This window comes from Nomascus leucogenys, chromosome 21, assembly GCF_006542625.1.
Source record: "Nomascus leucogenys isolate Asia chromosome 21, Asia_NLE_v1, whole genome shotgun sequence".
Lineage (NCBI taxonomy): Eukaryota > Metazoa > Chordata > Mammalia > Primates > Hylobatidae > Nomascus > Nomascus leucogenys.
In genome coordinates, this window is record NC_044401.1 from 54,744,494 (window position 1) to 54,761,526 (window position 17,033).

The 17,033-nt window shown below is 53.7% G+C and overlaps 1 protein-coding gene across 16 annotated transcripts in view; it reads left to right on the plus strand.

Moving 5' to 3' along the window:
• Positions 1-17,033, plus strand: part of ATP2B2 (ATPase plasma membrane Ca2+ transporting 2) — a 388,078-nt gene that overhangs the window by 198,592 nt on the left and 172,453 nt on the right. For 2 of the 16 annotated variants that reach the window (XM_030801583.1, XM_030801582.1), the window contains exon 1: positions 1,702-1,955. The exons of 12 other annotated variants lie outside the window; for them this stretch is intronic. The gene's annotated coding sequence lies outside the window, so the exon portion shown is untranslated. Of the gene's footprint in view, positions 1-1,701; positions 1,956-17,033 lie in introns of those variants that run through there. 2 more of the 16 variants (XM_030801571.1, XM_030801579.1) reach the window with 1 other exon arrangement.

A 17,033-nucleotide genomic window follows, 5' to 3' on the forward strand; every position in this document is an offset into this window, starting at 1 on the left:
GCTGACTAGGGACTGCTGACTTAGAAGACCACCCAGAGGGGTGGCCAGTGGAATCCCCCCAACTACACCCCTAAGAGGGGTAGAGTTCCCATCTGCACCCGCAAGATGAAGCAGAGATGAGGCTGCTTTGGAAGCTCCCAATCTTGGGCTGTTGGTGTGGGGTCGAGAGCCTCCCTGAGGGGTGTCCTGGGCTGCTCTGTCAGAGCCCCAGCAGGGAGCCTTGTCTGACCTCTGAGTCACACCCTTGCCCCAGTGGAGGCCAGGGCCTTGAATGACCACCCAGCCCTTGACATCCGTAGCTTCTCAGCATCCTCCCTGTGTTGAGGCCACCCTGTGGGCTAAGGGGCAGGTGGGTACCCTTCCATGGGGCTGGGGGGTGAGGAGCAAGGAGGTCTCAGCATGGCCTACTGGTGGGAGACCCGCCACAGGCGCTCCCAGCTGTCTCCCTCCCGCGGCCCCTCTGCACGGCCGGGTTCTGATTTTGGTGCAGTGCAGACTTTCAGCTTAACGAGACAAATTGATATTCTGTGCCAGCCCAGGGATGGAGCGGCAGCTTGGGACGCTCAGGCGGGCAGCTCAGAGGTGGGCAGGAGGTGGGGGCAGGGGAAAGAGGCAGCTTCTGCCTGGAACTGCCTCCCGGGGCCGCCTCCAGCCCTGCCCCTGTCCCCCATGCACCCCTCCACCCTGACAGGTGCCCTGAGACACTGGTCCTGAAGGTCCTTCCACCTTCAGTGCCCTCCCTCCAAGCACGGTACCCCTCCTGGAGGGGGCAGGGCAGTGGAGGCCAAGGCTTCAGAATTCTAGAGAAGCCCCTCGCCCCCGGTGACCTCCTAACCTTGCTCTTAGGGCTCTCCTTCCACCCATCTGGAGTTAAAAGAGCAGAAAGTCTGACAGAGATTAGGCAGGAAGAGGTGAGCAGCTGGCTAGGGGCTTCCAACCCTACCGACTCCTCACCAGGGGTCCCTGAGTTTCCCTGGAAGTGTCAGTCAGCCCACAGTCAGCCTGCAACTCATCATAGATGTCCTGAAGATTAGGTGGGTGTACAGACATGCAGATACCCCTGCTGGTGGGCACCTGGCAGAGAAAAGGCCCCTTGAGGCAGGCCCTTCTGCCAAGCCAGCCCCCACCACCACACCCCCCGAGGGCACGTGGGGTCGCACACAGGCAGGGCGGGTCGCAGGGGTAGCGCTTCAGGGCAGCAGAGAGCTGCTGCGGGCTCTGCTCCACTGGCCCTGCAACCACAGATGTGTTTAAACTGTGTTGAGTTGACTTCTCCCCACTTGCGACCTTTGCTCCTTTTGCCCCCAGGTCTGGGGGTGCCTTGACTACAAACAGGGGGGCCAGAGCCCCTGACCAACCAAATAAGTCCCCCAGAAAGCAAGGGACGACTTGGGGCCATTTGAGCAAAATCCTCCCCTCTCTGCTCCCGTTCCCCCCACCACCACTCTCAGGACCCCCTTCCGTCCAGCACAGCCCAGCCCTACCCTCTCCGTGCCCTTGACATTCCCTCCTGCTTCTGGGGAGCGGGCATATTCCTGGGACTCTGCCAGCTTCGGTTCCTCATGATCCCACGGGAGGAATTAAAACCGCAAACAACACCGTGGTGGTTCGGTCCACACACCCCCCGCCCCCCACTCTCCTACCCCGTGCCCCCTCCAGAACCGGCCCTCCCTGTGTCCCTCCCTCCCTCCTCCCGCCCCCATCCCCCAGCCTCCGGCAGCGGCAGGGGCGGCCTCTGCCTCCCCCGAGATTGCATTTTGCCGGCGAGATGCTCTCCTAGAACCGGCGCCGGCGCCTCCGCCCCCCGCCCCCCACCCGCTCGGGCAGGATGGTACAGTCTGCAGAGGGGCCCGGGCACGCTGGCTGGGCTCAGCCGCGGCACCAGCTGCCGCACCGCGATTACGGGGCTGCCCGCCGGGAAACCGTGCAGGATTGGTGGTGATTTTCATAGCCAAGTAAGTAGCGGCATCCCCCAGCATGAGAAAATAAAAAATAAAAAGCGCCCCATTCCACTCTCCCCTTCCTCCCTCACCCATTTTATTTTGTTTCATTTCATTTGATTTTTCTCAGTGCTGATGGTGGTGGCGGTGGCAGCGTGGAGGGGGGGTGGGAGCAGGGCTTGTTTATCTGAGAGCAGCCGAGGCTGCACTGGGAGCCGCCGCTGAGGGAGACACTAGTGTGAGGGTCCGCGTGTTGTGGGGGACGGCTGGATGCTGGGGACTAGGACAGGGGGGCCTCGGACAAGCGGATGCCCAGGGTCTCAGGTAGATTCCGGCAGCCTCTGGACTGCAAATGCCCCCTAAGGATGTTATGCAAGGGCCAGCAAGCTGGTGGCCTGGTGGCGGGGGACAAGGTTCTCTTCTCTCTGAGCCGGTCCCAGGGAGACCAAGAGGACTGGAGGGTGCTCCTTGCCCACCCTGGTCAGAGTCCCAGGAAAGAGGCGGGGGGAGGCCCCTGTGAAGCGTCCCTTTGGTGGGATGGGCAGCTGTGTGCCGGGACCCATCGGGTCAGGCCAGCCGGGTCATGTGGTGGCAGGGACGTGTCCCTGGGTCCCCTCCATGGCCAGGAGGGTGGCAGGAACGGGTGGCCAGGCCATTTTGCAGCAGTCATGCTGGGTGGTGGAATCGGCACCCTCTGCCCAGAAGCCCACTTCCTAGGCCAGCCTCAGTGGTCTCCAGCTGACAGATAGGGCACCTGAGGCTCCTCCCTGCCCCCTGCAGGGTCAGGATGGGAAAATGCAGCAGGGGGCCTCAGGACTCCCTGAGGGTGGGTTGCTGCCGGCAGCAACCCCTTTCTAGCTAAGTAGCCATTCCACACCACAGCTGTCCTCTGCTCACCCAGGTTGGGGGTTGGGGGTTGGGGGGGTGCTCTGGACTGGCCTGCCCCAATGAGGCGAGGGCCCTGGGGGTCTTGGGCCCTCCATGCAGAGGCCCAGCCTGGCTCGACCTTCAGAAGGGTAAGTGAGCAGGCAACCCGACCAGCCGGCAGAGGGTCTTAGTGTGATGCTGCATGCCCTGAGCCCAGCGTGGAAGGGGCTCCCTCCACTCCTGCATTGCTCTCCGAATCGCTGGGAGGAGGCAGAGCTGACGTTTGGGGTATTTCCAGGAGCAGCGGGCGCCATCCGGAGAAATTCTCCTTTGACGTGTGCAGTAGGAGGGGGCTTGGAGCGCCGGCCTCGGGGGCCTCTGCCTGTTAACTTCGTTGAAGGAGCAGTGGCAAAGAAGGGGCTGTGGCTCTGGGGAGTCCTGTGAGGGGTTGGGGGTCCAGGAAAGATGCTGATGGCCACCATTATTTAGCCACCTTCACACCCTAGTCCCATTCATATCAGGGCATATTCATGCCCACAGATTCACACATATGCACAGATACAAATATAGTACCCATGAGTAGTGCGTCATATATGTCCAAATCATATACACACATATGGAATGCCCATGCCCACACCCCAGCGCCTGTAAATACAACCCACGTTCCTGAGCACCACATGCTCACGTGCAAAACACAGCACACACACGAATGCAGTACACACACACACACACCTGTGCATGCAGCTTGCCCACACATGTGTATAGCACTAACACAGGAAAGCAGTAGGCTGCACACAGTGCCCTGCAACAGCCAGAAATGTGTGTACCCACGTGAGGGCTGGCTCAGGTGTGAAAACAACAGGCACACACATGTGGGGCTCTGAATGCCATCTGCGTGCCTGCCCATGTATTGGCAGGCACATGGCATGCTGGAATGTGCCCACAGGTGAATGTCAGTTGCACACTTAAGAAGACGACCGCAGGCACACAGATGCAGCACCTCTGCGGATGCTGCGTGCACACACCTGCCCCCTCAGCTTCCAGGAGGCAAGGTGGCTCTGTGGGTGCTAGGGAGAGCTTGCCCTTTAAGGGACTTCCGATGAGGACAGAGGGATACTGGATCCTAAGTGCCCACCACAGCCTCACCCAGGCATTGGGGGAGGGCCAGCCCATATTCTCAGAGAGCTGTGATTAGACTCAGCAAGGCCATCTTGGGTTATTGATGTTCTTCAGAGAAGGCTGCCCAAAGTTGGAAAGGAGACAGCCCTCTCCCTGGCATCAGGAAACCAGCCCACTGCTGTGGGGTCTCTGAGAGCTGGGGCCTGGAACACCTTCAGCAGACTCCAAAGTCCCCTCCAGACTGAAGGTCAGAGAAGCTGCTGTGGCTTACGTTGTATGCAGAGCCTGAAATGCTGGCACCCTCCTCTGCTGTCCCGCTGCCCTCCTCTGCCTTCCCCCAGCTCGGGCTCAGGTATGGGTCAGGGGACCCAAGTAAATAATAGTAATCCAGCTAGCATTCACCCAGCTAACTGCTTTGCACATATCATCTCAGTGAGGACGCCCACAGCCCTGTTATCCCCACGTCCCAGATGAGGACGCTGTATCTAGAGAGGTGAAGCTGTGTCACCCAAGGTCACACAGCTGGAATGTGGCAGAGGGGAGTTAGAAGGCAGGCCACCAGGTGCCCAACTACCCTCTTTGACCCTTCGGCATGAGGCCAGTTCAAATTGGGATACCAACATTTTGGGAACCTATAGCTCAAGAACTTAGAATTTTGTGGCAAGATTCTGAGAAAGAGTGAAGAGGATCTCCTGTGGATGAAGGCAGAGGAGCCTTCCCCAGGCGGGCGTGGCTCTGGCCTAGGCAGCCGGACCGCTCTGCCATCCCTTTACCCTATGGATTTGCTGATGCCTGGAAAGCCAAAGCAGACAGATGCCCTCTGAGGCCACCTAGCTGGGACTGTTTATAAAAAGGAAACTGAGGCCCAGCCAGGGACAGGGACTTGTCCAAGGTTGCACGGTGTTCTGTAGAGAGCTAGGCTTCTTGCAGGTGCTCTCAGGCCCCAGACAAGAAGCAGCAGGGGCCTGTGTGGGCCCCTGGTTTTCCCCAGGTATTTGACTCTAGGTCAAAAGTATGAGAGCCCTGGGCCCAGCCCTGCTCCTGACCAGCTGTGTGATCTTGGCCAAGTCACTTCATCTCTCTGCCCTCAATCTTCTCATCTGTGGCCAGGCAGGCCTATCTCTGCCCTGTATTATCCCACAGCTGCCTGAGAGCCCTGGACACTGTAGAGGGCCGTGCACAAAGGTGTGACTGGCATCAGGATCAGGAGCCAGAGCAGGTGAGCACCTTCCTGCTGCAATTGGCCAACTCCGAGATCAGAAAAGGAAAAAAGGAAAGAAATCTCTAGTTTGCAGACTGGAGGTCAGAAAAGCTGCCTGTGGCTTATGGTATGTGCAGAGCCTGAAACACCGGCCCCTCCCCCTGCCGTCCCACTGCCCTCTTCTGCCTTCCCCCTGTCCAGCCACAGGTATGGGTCAGGAAACCCATTAACGCATTAATTAACCTAAAGATCACCTGATGGGGGCAGATTTCTGGGCCCCACCTTGATGAATCGGGAGGTCCCAGGGGCTACATTTCCACAGGTACCCCTGGGTTTTCACCCATTTCACTCTGCACCCCGGAGAGCTGAGGTGCTTAAGAATGGGCTTGGTGGAGCACATATGCTCTCAGAGCTGCCGGTGGCCTAGACACCGTGCTGTTCCCCTTGTGCCTGTCACATCTGGGGAAACTGAGGTTTCCAGGCTAGTGGGTGACTGAATGAGACTGAAACTCATGTCCTCTCCCCACCAGTCCCCTACCAACCCCTAGCCCCTGGCTTCACCCTGCACAGCTGAATCAGGCCCTCCTGAGGACCGATCAGCCCTCAAATCCAAGACAAGGCCATCTTCTCAGCAGGCAGCTGGGAGCCATGCTCCAAGGGCACTCACCAGGCCTTGGGTTCGAATCCTGATGATGCCTCTCCCAGTCATATGGCCTTGGAGCAAATGGCTTCTCCTCTCTAAACTTCAGTCTTACAGACTTAAAGCAGGGCTATTGGGAAGATCTCAAATCATGTGTGTGAAGGAAGTGATTCACACACAGTAGGTGCAAGGTCAGGGCTAGGGGCCTGGGAGACCCTGAGGTGCAGGACGTGACTCCTCTCAGACCCCGCCAGCTCCCAAGGTGCCGCCACCCAGCTGTCTGGTGCCTCCTGCACACATTGCTGCTCCTGCCTGGAATCTGGGCACCCAAGCCTCCCCGCCCCTTTCCAAGACCAGAAGCTTGAACCTGCAGAAATTCATTTCTCTCTCCCAGTGGGAGCCTCAAACAAGGACATGTTTAGGGAGAAAGTCCCTTGGACATAGACAATTGGTATCTGGCTTTACCCCTCATTAAGAGTTGGTAGTATACTGAAAAGATATACCAAGCTGAGGCCCTGCTGTTCAAAGCCATGGGGTGGAGCCACAGTTCCCCCATCTGTAAAATGGGATAATGGTAGTATCCACTTTGCGGGCTAATGTGAGGGGCACATGGGAGAAGCTATGGACATGAAGTGCTGAGTTCAGGGTGTGAACTCTATTTGTGGCACAGTGAATGGAAGCTGTTGAGATTGAGAATCCATCTGGATTGAGAATCAGAGGGTGTGAGTTCAAGACCTATCTCTTCCTCTTAGGAGCTGAGTGCCCTTGAGTTAGTCTCTTTGCCTCTTCAAGCTTTGATTTTTTGATCTGTAAAATGGGAGTATGTTACCCAGGCTGCCCGTTTCAGAGGCCTGCTGTATAACTACAATAAAGAATGGGTGAGGCTGGGTTACGCCTGTAACCCCAGCACTTTAGAAGGCGGAGGTAGGAGGATATCTTGAGCCCAGGAGTTTAATATCAGCCTGGGCAACATAGCGAGATCCCATCTCTACAAAAAATTTAAAAATTAGCACGGCGTGGTGGCATACTCCTGCTGTCCCAGCAATGCAGGAGGCTGAGTGGGAGGATTGCTTGAGTCTGGGAGGTCAAGGCTGCAGTGAGCCGTGATTGTGCCACTGTACTCCAGCCTGGGTGACAGAGCAAGACCCTGTCTCAAAAAAAAAAACTGTTATAAAATAGATTATGCTGTGGAAAACTCCTGGGACCTCCTGCCGGGCAGTATGGCTTGGGCTTCACCCCGGTCTTCACTTGACAGCCTGGATGGAGGCAGCGGGAGGCAGGGGGAAGGGGGAGTGATGGTAAAAGCCTTAGAAGTATCATTCACAGTCCAGGAAATCTCTGCAGGGTCAGAGAGTTCCAAATATGTGGCCAGGGACCACGGCTGGCAGGACCAGGAGGGCAAGGTGACCAGGCCCGAGCAGGGGCCACGGCTCAGGTTCCTAAAGCAACAGGGGTCCCTGGGTATGGGGGAGAGTGCGTTGGTCTGAGGGTCAGGAGAGCTGGGTCCCAGGCTGGCTCATCACTGGCGAGTGACCTTGGAAAAGCTGTGTCAGCCCTCTGGTCCCAAGCTCTCCCCTTGTGAGAGGGGTCAGTGATCCTGCCCCTCAGTGTCCTTGGTGAGGGCAGCTTCTCCTGCCCGCTGCCCCTTGGGGTGAAGGGTCAGAAACACTGTGAGTCTCAGGAAGTCGCGAGGAGAGCAACTGCAGGGACAGCCCATTGCGTTTGTTTTCTGTGGCTGCCATAACAAATGACCACAGGCTAGGTGGCTTCAAACAACAGACCTGTATCGTCTCCCACTTCTGGAGGCCAGAAGTCTAGAGTCAGGAGCCAGCAGGGCTGGCTTTTCCTGGAGAGGCTGAGGAAGAGCCTGTCCCTTGACTCCCTAGCTGCGGGCGGTGGCCGGCAACCCTTGCTCTTCCTTACCTCGTGGCCGTGTCACACCCATCTCTGCTTTCATCTTCACCTCACCTCCTTCCTGTGCATCTCTTGGTGTCCTCTCCTCTGCTTCTAAAGACATTGGTCATTGGATTTAGGGTCCAACCTAGGCCCAAGATGATTTCATCTCAAAATCCTTAGCTAATTCCATCTGCAAAGATCCTATTTCCAAACAAGGTCACATTCTGAGGTTCCAGGTGGGCATGAACTTTGGATGGGACACCCTTCAACCCACTGCAGTCACTAAGATTTATGAGGTGTTTATTGCTCATAAGACCTGCACACAGTCTTATCTCTTCCTCACTATCACCCATTTTCCAGATTACAGAAACCAGGGCCCAGAGACATTAAGAATGTGCCCAAGTCAGGCTGGGCGCAGTGGCTCACGCCTGTAATCCAAGCACTTTGGGAGGCCAAGACTGGTGGATCACCTGAGGTCGGGAGTTCGAGACCAGCCTGGCCAACATGGCAAAACCCCGTTTCTACTAAAAATACAAAAAAAAATTAGCCGGGCCTGGTGGTGCTTGCCTGTAATCCGAGCTACTCAGGAGGCTGAGGCAGGAGAATTGTTTGAGCCTGGGAGATGGAGGTTGCGGTGAGCTGAGATGGAACCATTGCACTCTAGCCTGGGCGACAGAGCGAGACTCTATCTCAAAAAAAAAAAAAAAAAAAAGAATGTGCCCAAGTCACACAACAAGTGAGGGGCAGAGCTGGGATTTGAGCCCAGGTCCCTGGTGCTCCTTCACCTTTCCACCTTTCTGTAGCTGGCTAGGGGATGCCCAGAGACCCCTTAGGGCCCACAGCTAGGAACCCATGGGGCAGGAATTCCAGCCAGCCCTATGAAGACCCCAGGTCTGCAGGGGCTCTTGGGCCCCAGAGAGAGGCTGGAGACAGGCAGGGGAGCTTCAAGGTATGAAGGGGCCCAGCCGTGGCCCCAGGAGACCAACATGCGGCAGAGGATTGAGAGCCACAGTTCATTATCTTTGCCACTGACTCTGTGAACGTCATGGTGCTCTCCCGGAGAATAGGGGCAGCAGCACTGACTTTATGGGGTAATTACCAAGTACGGAAATGTTCATCATAATAGTACTAATCACTAAAATGTATCCGTAAGCACTTTACAAATGCTTTTTTTTTTCCATGTAATGTGTGGGAAGGGAATTGCTTATTCAGTCATGTGCATTCAGTTGTGTGTGGTTGAACCAGTGACTTCGCCTCAGTTTGCTCCTCCATAAACCAAGGGTTAGATGAGCACCCATCTTCCCGGTTGTCATGTGAGGCAAACAGGATCCAAGTACAGTGCTTGGCCCAGGTGTGTGGTCCAGGTAGAGGCTCAGAGGATGTTTTCTTGCCTGTAAGATGGGGTAGTGGTAGTATTATGATGATGCTATTATTTGTTGTATGAGGATTTGGTGAAGTAATGCGAAAGAAGCACTTGGCTCAGGGCCTCGCCAGAAATTGATGGAAAGTGGCCTCCTTTGTGGCATCAGAAAGATTTGAGTATAAAACCTAATGCCAGTGTTTACTACTGTGTGACCTTGGGCAGTCAGCTTTGCTTCCCTCAGCTTGGCATCCTGATATGCAAAGTGGAGTGGGAAAAACCTGCCTCATAAGATTGTGCCATGAGATGATGGGTAGGTAATATCTCAAATGGAACCCTCATCATGCCAGGCATTCGAAATATGTTGAGCTTCCGCCCTGCTTCTGGGCATCTTAAAGATGTCCCCAGAAGGGACACATCCTAGTCCAAGGAGGGTGGATTTGATTTTTGGGAAAATTGGGAGCAGTCATGCCATAGTGGAGCATATGGGGTTGGTGGAGCCTACGGGAGAAGCAGTGAATGGATGACACCGTTTGGGGTCCAAGCACCATATAGCTTTGAAGGAAGGAAGCAGGTCTCTGCAAGCTTCTGTGCCGCCTCTGAAGGCAGTTTCCTATAAAGTGGTGCCTTTTCCGTGCTGGCTGGGCTACTCTACCGGGCTGTGTCTGCCTGCCCCGGGACCATTTTGTGGGAGCCATGGGGGGCGTCATCTGGATGAACTCATTCTAACCCAGCTCTGTCAAACACCTGCCTTGCAGGCCCGAGGGAGCTGTGGAGGCAGTGGAGGGCGGGGGATGCTGTGGCAGCCATTTGGGGTGCCTCCTGCATGCCTGAGGCATCCATGCCGAGTGAGGCACACAGGCTCATCCGGAGCAGAGGGTGCTGGCCTGCAGCTCACTGATCCTTCTGAAGTTTTTTAATCTGTGCCCATGGGCAGGGCACGCCATCCTACGTGGGCCTGACTTAGCATTGATGTAGCACAGTAGTTGAGGACAACGTCTGGGCCCAGGCTACTTGGGATCATATCTGATGCCTGGCCGCTGACCAGCTGCATGTCCTTAATCTCCAAGCCTCCGTTCCCTCCACTGTCAAATGGAGATGACAACACTGCCGGCCTCATCAGGTTGTTGTGTCGGAGACTGAACTGTGTGTATTCCAAGATGCACATTTTGACGTCTCTGAAGCCAGGTTGTGCCTGACAACTGGTGGTACTCCACAGTGGAACCAGCCATGCCTTTTATTTCTTAAATATACATAAAGTAGTGATGCAGTTTAGAGTCAAGAAAATATGATAAATAAGATCAGTTTTATAAGGGGCTTAGAACAGGGCCACCAGGCTGGTGGGAAGAAGCCAGGATTGCCACCTGCCTCCCCAGCTCAGTTGCGGTGGGTCCCTCACCGGGGCCTTTGTGTCCACCCTGAAACAATCAGCAAAAGAACACCTGCTTGCCGGAGCAGTTGTGAGAAGTCGGCAAACTTATGTGTGTATCACATGACCAGCAGAGCCCCCATATGCAGTAGGTGCTTAATAAATGGCCGTGCAAAACAAACAACAAAGACCATAATACAAGGAGGAATTTAAAGCATAGACTCTGGGATTCTAATTCCTGCTCCACCATTTCCATGCTGTGTGACCCAGCACAAGTTTCTTAACTTCTCTGTGCCTTAGTCCCACCATCTGTAAAACGGGGATAACAAAAGTGTCCAATTCATAGGATTGTTGTGAGGATTAAGTAAAATTAAAGTGCTTAGGACAGCCCTTGGCAGAAGCGTAAGCAATTATTATTTGATGAACTTTAATGAGTCTCTTCTAGTTCAATAAATGATAGCTAAAATAAACACTAGGCTCAATAAAATAATAGCAATTGAGGCTGCACTTGCTTTATAGCTGAGAAAACCAAGGCCCAAGATGCATGCTGGTTTGCCCAGGGTCACACAGCCGGCTCCCAGCAGACTGGAACCACAGCCCAGTGTCCAGGCACCAGCCCAATGTTGCCTCTTTGCCCATGTTGGTTCGGGACTCTATCTCTTATGCAGAAAGGAGTTCTTGCCATGGGAGGGAGGGTTTCTAGAAGAAGCCACCACCAGATGCATCACCAGTGCTTCAGGGATCCACAGGGTAATTAGGGCCCTCATTAGAAGTGGTTTCCGTCTTCCCTCAATTTTCTGCCTGTCCACCACAAACAGTGGAAGGGGCCAAACTGGAATGCCCAGCCTGCCCACAGCTGCCCAAGGTCAGCAGAGCTTGCCAACCATCCTGCAAGCCTACCAGCCAGCACTCTCCTGGCCTCCAAGTGGCTTCTGCAGAGTTGACACAGCAAAATTCCCTCCTGGAGACAGCAAAAGCCGTGGCTGGCCAGCTGGTCCAGCCACCAGACAGGCCAAGGCCATAAAGTGGCCTTGGAGCTGGGGGGAGGACAAAGACCTGGGTGCAGCCAGCCATGACAAGCACTTCAAGTGACCTTGGACAAGTCACAATCTGTTTGTGAGCATCAGTTTCCCATCTTTGAAACAAGCCTTTTGGGGCCAGATGGGCCCCCTGAGACTTTAAATGTCTAAAATTCAAAGTTGCCTGGACATTGCTGATGTCCAGGTCACGGGGGAAGGGGCAGGGTTGGAGGGGTGGAGCTGGTGTCTGCGTGTGGAGTGCAATGTGTGTGGATCTTGGGTTGGACTCCCTAGGAGCAAGCATGAGACAGCGCTCAGGAGAAGGGGGCTGAAAGGAAACCAGGTAGGGAAAGAAGGAGATAAACAAGCGTGTGGCCTCAGCTGATCCCATGGGGGATGCGGGGAATGAACTGCACCCCAGGGTTGGCTCTGCCTTGAGGCAAAAGAGCTGGCCTTTCATACCCCGTATCAGATAGTTATTGGCCACGGCTGCCTTCTGAGCGGGATGCTGTGTGCAATTGCCAGGGCAGGAGCTCCTGTTCTTCCCAGGGCAGGCCTGCAGAGAAGGGGCAGCCGGGAGCTCTAGCTCCCAGCAGCTGGGGTGTGGGAGCTGCAGACTGGTAAGGAGGACTAGGGTGGGCACCAACAGTGTCCACTTTATTATGTGGATTTGGGATGCAAAGGTTGCTGGGGACCAGTCTCTTCCTAGCAACTATGCGAAGGCAGCAGATTAAGAGCTCTTTAGGCCACTTCTAAATTTATCAACTTACGTGACTCACTTCAGATTAAAATGAAGCCCTTCTCCCCATCCCACCCCCAGCCAATTTCAGATTTCTGAGCTCAGAGCATCCTGAAGAGGGCATAGAATGTAAATCAATAAAACCAATATTAGCTAAGTACTTGGTGTGGACCAGGCTGTTTGTTAGGCTCCTTGCCGAGCTCGGAGATGAATCAGCTCCAGAAACAACTCCCGTTGGGAGGCCGAGGCAGCCCCAGGTAGAAGGTGGTATACGACTGCAGGTGCCCAGCTTGGGGGCTAGGCCATGAATAACTTCCAGGGCCGAGACTCAGCCTCACCACCACAGTATTTAGAGCTTCCAGCTCCTCAGTTTCCTTATCTACAAAATGGGGCCAGTGTGGTAAAGAGTACGTGGCCTGGGCCACTCCTGCACTCAGAGAGTAGCAATAAAATTAAGCGAGACCTGGCACTGGGACCCAGGGCTGTTTCTAGGCACTTTTCTGCCCTCTCAGAGGCCTGAGTCTGCCCCATGACCTCAGGGGAAGGAAATTCTGAGCTGAGTGGAGACATCAGCTTCCCTGGCCCTGGGAACGTCTACAGTGGGCTTCATTACAGCCCCCTGGGTAACCTGTCATAACCAAGACAACTCTCGTTTAGCGAGCAATTTCGCTGCTAGGGGCTCTGCGTGCAAAAGTTTCCTTTACCCTCACCACTGCGACTGGATCCATTTACAGATGAGCAGACATGGTCTCAGAGATGGGGGATGGCTTGTCCAAGGCCTCTCGGCTAGCCCCTCTGCTCCTGCCCCTTTGCATTGGACCCAAGGGGAGACTGAGGCCGGAGAAGAGTTGACCAAGGTTGCAGAGTAGAGTCCAAAGCCCAGCACCCCGTCCATGGTATTAGCCCCTCTCCCAACCCTCCAGGAAAGAGGCGTGGCTTGGGCCAGACCTCAAACTGGGAATAGGGTGATTCATACCTGGCCCATGTCCCAACACAACTGCCCACGGGGACAAGTTCAGGGTATCCTTGAGACTGACTCTTCAGCAGCAACAGGCCTGGCCCCCAGGAATTGACCATGTCCTTGGTCTTTATCCTGCCCCCCTACAAGACAGCAGGTGACTCTTCAGGGTTTGGAGCCACACTGGCTCCACGTTTAGGGAAGAGGTGGTTTACATGTCTTAAGCACCTGCCAGCTACTATTGAGGAAATTGTGATTCAAATTCCAACTTTGCCACCGACAAGCTGTATCCCCCTCGGTCAGTTACTGTTCCTTTCTGTGCCTCAGGGTTTTGACCTCTATCTCAGGGGGAAATGACCATAGCCATTGTGGAGATGATTCAAGATATGTACATGGCCCCCACCCAATGCTGAGGGTGGTGATTATCACCCCAGGTAGCAGCATATGGGGCTGAAGTCCACTCTGTAAAGGAGACATTCTTATTACACTGCACAGATTCTCAGAGAGGTCCAGGGACTTGTCCCCAGTCACACGGCAGATTAGCAATAGAACATGATTGGGTGCTGGTCAGTTAGTGTCCTTTGAGGAGTGTGTTGTGGTGTTCTTGAGGCCTCAGAGGGCAGCCAAGGGCACTTCCCAAAGAGAGTTTTCTTCTGTCAAGGAGATTAAATCCCAGGATGCAGAATTGTGGCATCTTAACTGGAGGAGAAGGCACAGGGCAGTGGTTAAGAGCAGACTCTGGAGCTTGAGGGCCTGGGCGTGATTCCCCAAAACTTCCTAGCCATGTGACCTTGAGCAAACGACTTAACTTCCTGTGCCTCAGTCTCCTCATCTGTAAAATGGGCAAAAATACTAGTACCAACTTCATGGGATTCTAGTGCAGATTAAATCAGTTACATATAAGAAGCCTAGAACCATGCCTGATGCAAGGGAGTCTCTATGAAAAATCAGCTTCTGAGGGCCTTCCTGCGCCTCCCTTTGTTGTAAGCTCCTGGGCAACAGACTCTGGGCCTCTGGAGTCATGATCTCCAGCCAGTATGTTTTGTTGGTTTTTGTGTTTGTGTTTGTTTTCAGTGATTTCATTAGAACACTGTTGAGTGCTTGCATGTAGAATAGATGAAGGGAGGGGCCTTCCCTACTGGTCCCCCAGATCCTCTCTTGCCCTTTCAATCGTCTGTTCTTCCTGCATGGCCAGAGGAATCTTTTTTGAGAATATAAATCAGATTGTAGTGTTCCTGCTTGAAACTCCACAGTCCTCCCCTTGATGTACAGGCACAAGTCCAGACTCCTTTCTGCAGCCTGTAAGCCCTTCTGGGTCTGACCCTCATCCGCCACCCCTCTCCTGGCTTTCCTCTCGTTTACTGCCCTTCTTTCTGTGCCTCAAACTCATCAGCCTCGTTCCCGTCTCAGGGCCTTTGCACATGCTATTTCCCCATCTAGACTACAGTTTCCCCTTCAGTTTATTTCATAGATTCCTTCTCATCAAGCTGAATGGTAATTCCTCATTGAGGCCATCCCTGATCTATTTAAAAGAGCTCCCCCCACCCCCTCACCAATATTCCCTGTCACGGCACTTGTTTTTGAATAGCATGTACCACCGCTGACATTATTTTCCGTATTTATTCCCTTGTTTGTTGTCTGTCTGTCTTCCCTAGACAATCAGTAGCTTGAGGGCAGTAAGCATATCTGTCTCATTCACTTCTGTATTAAAGGGCCTAGGACAGGGGAGGTGCTCAGCAGATTTTTGTGGAATGAGTGAATGAATGAATGAACAAATGAATTGGCCAGATATGGAGAGCTGGTACAGGGGAGGCAAGAACAAACCCAGAACAGCCCTTCTCTCGAGGGAGGTAGTGGGAGCAGAGGAGGAGACGCCATCCTAGAAAATGTCCTTTGAAAGCCATCCTGGGTGGCAGCCTCGGCCAAGTTCAAGTTCCATCTGCTCTCTTTTGCGCAGCTGTGAAAGGGACACCAGTATCCTCCCTCACCGTCACACTTGACCCGGTATCTGCAAGACAGGAGAGAAATGATAGTGGAGAGGTTGCCCAGAAACCCCCGCCTCGATCCACCTGCCTGTCCTGAGTCTCTCTGGACACCCCAGAGAGAGAAGGAAGGGGGGTGAGAGGGAGAGCATGGGCAAAGGGGGCGCAGTCGCAAATGAGGCAGCTGCAATTCACAGTCTCCAGTGGCGTCCATTCTAGCTGGGGAGAGGGCCAGTGCAGACAGAAGCTCATCTGGAACGAGTCTGACATCAGGTAGCAGCCATGGAGGGAGGCCAGAGAAAGAGGGCAAGGCTCTAGATTGGAGGTGGGGCCCAGAGAAGGAGTCTCCAAGGGAGGAAGAGCACTCAGCTGTCCCGTTCTTTGGAAATTTCAGCTTTGTCGCATTGTTTGTGGCTCCACTGTGTACTTTCCAGCTTAAAGAGCCCATAATGAAGGGTTTGGGGGCCAGGCCTTAATAAAGGGAAATTTCTGCTGATTAGACCCATGCAGGCCAAGATCTGGAAAGAGGCTGGTGCTTCTTGCCTGGTGCTTACCTGCCCCACCCGCTGAAAAGCCCCCAGCTTCTCCCCCAGCAGAGCACCCTGGAGAAGCCAGCAATTAATGTGTCCCCAACCCACAGGGTGGCCAGAAAAGAAACCAGGCAGCAACAGCTTGGAAAACCCTATTTTCCTTTTTTAAACTACAGTCATTTGAATTACAAAAATAATGCATGCTTGTCGCAACAAATGGAATGATACAGAAGGATCTATGGCAAAATGAATAATTTTCCTCTCCTCACATCCCACATTTACCTGATGTAACCACACTGTCGATACCCTATTTTGTCAATTCTGGGATGCACTTTTTTCCCCGCATTTTAACATCTCTGAAGTCAGGATATGTCTTGCAGTTGACAGCACGTCATAGTTTTATTGGAAGTCCTTTTTTCTTTCTTCATGGTACATAAAATCATGGCTCGACTTACCATTGGACTTAAATCTGAGGAAATCTGGTAACTTGTTTCTTTCTCTTGTTTGTTCTTTCATATACTGGCAGATACAAGTTTGGAGGGGGTTCATTTCTTTTTTTAATGGTATCATTTTATGTGTAGCCCATGGCTTTATTTTGTCACTTAGCAATGTACCATGGCCATCCTGGTGGCTCAGCAGTCATGGAATGAGAAGTGGCAGAAGCCAGTGTAGATGACAAGGACCTTGTTGCTGCCAGCCCTACTGTTTGCCAGCTGTAGGATACCCGCTATGGGCCCCATTAAGGAGTGAAAGAGCCAGGCCGGGCGCATTGGCTCACGCCTGTAATCCCAGCACTTTAGGAGGCCAAGGTGGGCAGATCGCTTGAGGTCAGAAATTCCATACCAGCCTGGCCAATATGGTGAAACCCCATCTCTACTAAAAAATGCAAAAATGGTGGTATGCACCTGTAATCCAAGCTACTCGGGAGGCTGAGGCAGGAGAACTGCTTGAACCTGGGAGGCAGAGGTTGCAGTGGGCCAAGATGGTGCCACTACACTCCAGCCTGGGTGACAAGAGTGAAACACCGTCTCAAAAAAAAAAAAAAAAAAAAAAAAGGAATGAAGGAGCCAGCACATGTGCAGTGCCCAGCACAGGCGGGCTCCAAGTGAATGCCCGGAGTCAGAGCTTCCCTGTGGAAGGTGTGCCACAGTAGGATGCATTGTTGCCCCCTCCCCAACCAAGCACCCCTGAGACCCAGAGCAAAGGCAGGGACTCTGAGCTCAGATTAAAAGGTCAGATGCAAAAGGTCAGCTAAAAACAGCCACACAAAAACAAGAGCAGGAGGCAAAGTCAGAAAACAGTCTCAAAGGTTAGAAGAGAAAACAGCATAGCAAACAACACAAAGCTGAAAAGCTGCTTCCTTCACCCCCAAATCAAATAACAGATATTTTTAAATATCAACAGGAGCAGATA